Genomic DNA, 1,381 nt, shown 5'->3' with positions numbered 1-1,381 from the left:
CTGAGTATGCAGGGGGAATCTGTGCCTTCAGGTGCCCCAGGGAGAGCTGCGTTGGGAGGGTTGCTGGGGGATCATGGGTTGGGCCCTGTGTTGCAACCAGCTACTCTCTCCTTCCCAGCCTAACGTGACCAAAGTGGTGGGCACTTCTGGCCCCAACTCCCCGGAGCAGAAGGACCAGACTCCTGCGGTGGACAGTGCACAGGAAGAGCCAGGTATGGCCTTGTCAGGGCATGGGCTGGTGAAGGGAAAGGGAACTGGTCATCTGCTGGGGAGGGGGTCAGGGAGCAAGCAGGGTCAGTGTGGGACAACAGTTTCTGTGCTGGTGGGTGGGGACCAGCACTCCCAACCCTGGGGGTCTCTGGACAGGCAGGTGTCCCTGCTGCCTGCCATGTCCTGGGCTGGCAGCGCTGCTCCAGCCAGGGGCTGCCCCTGGGAAGTGGGGAGCTCACCCTTTCCCCTCGTCCCCAGGCCCTTCCACCTCACAGGAGCAACGGCCAGCCAAGACCCGCAAGACCAAGCACGTCACCTGGGCACCACAGCTCACCCAGATAAAGATCATCCCGGCCCGTGAGACAACACCTTCCCCAAACAGAGAGAGAGGAGCGAGCAACCGGTACTCCGACATAGACATTGAAGAAGAGAGAAGAATCGCGTTTGAGGAATTGGTTAATTTAATAAAGAAATAATAAAAACGCAGACATAGCCTGGTCCCACCAGCCTCTCTCTTCCTCAGGCTCCCTGATGCGCCTCAACCTTTCTCCTCCTTCCTGTCTCTCTGCCACCAGGCTGAGCACATCGTGCCCCGTGGCCAGGACTTGAGGCTGGCCCTGGTCCCGTGGCACCTTGTGGGGCATCTCTGAGGATCTGGGGCCTGCTGTGGAACCAGGAGCAGCCCAGGGTGCGCTCAGGCCCTGGGGGCTGCAGAGCCCTCTGCCTCGGAGGGCTGGGAAGCCACAGGCACATCCCTGGAGAGCCTGGCTGGCACTGCTGGGGCTGCTGGTCTCGGGGGTGCCTGAAATCCTTCCAGCCGGCCCAGACGGCCCCTCAGGAGCAGGGCTGAGCCATGCCCGAGTGCCAGCCCCGATGGCAGGGCCCAGCAGAGCTGTGCCTTCATCTGGGCACTGGCAGATTCCAAGCTCATCTGCCCGCTTCCTCCTGCGGTCCCTTTCTCGAGGGGCAGCAGCAGGGGCTGGCCCACAGGGTTTCCTCTCCCCGGGGCGGGCAGCCCCTTGCCCAGCCGTCCCTCTCGGGCCCCCTCTGCAGAGCTGCTTTCCAGCCGGGCACCCCCGGCGTGTCCCGGAGCCCGGCGCTGATCCTGCCCAGGCCCGGCGGGGCCCTGCGGCCGGGCCGGGCCATCCCGGGCAGGAGCAGCCCCCGAGGC

The sequence above is a fragment of the Manacus vitellinus genome, unplaced genomic scaffold, assembly GCF_001715985.3.
Source record: "Manacus vitellinus isolate BGI_N305 unplaced genomic scaffold, ASM171598v3 scaffold_32_pilon, whole genome shotgun sequence".
NCBI lineage: Eukaryota > Metazoa > Chordata > Aves > Passeriformes > Pipridae > Manacus > Manacus vitellinus.
This window is presented reverse-complemented; position numbering follows the sequence as displayed.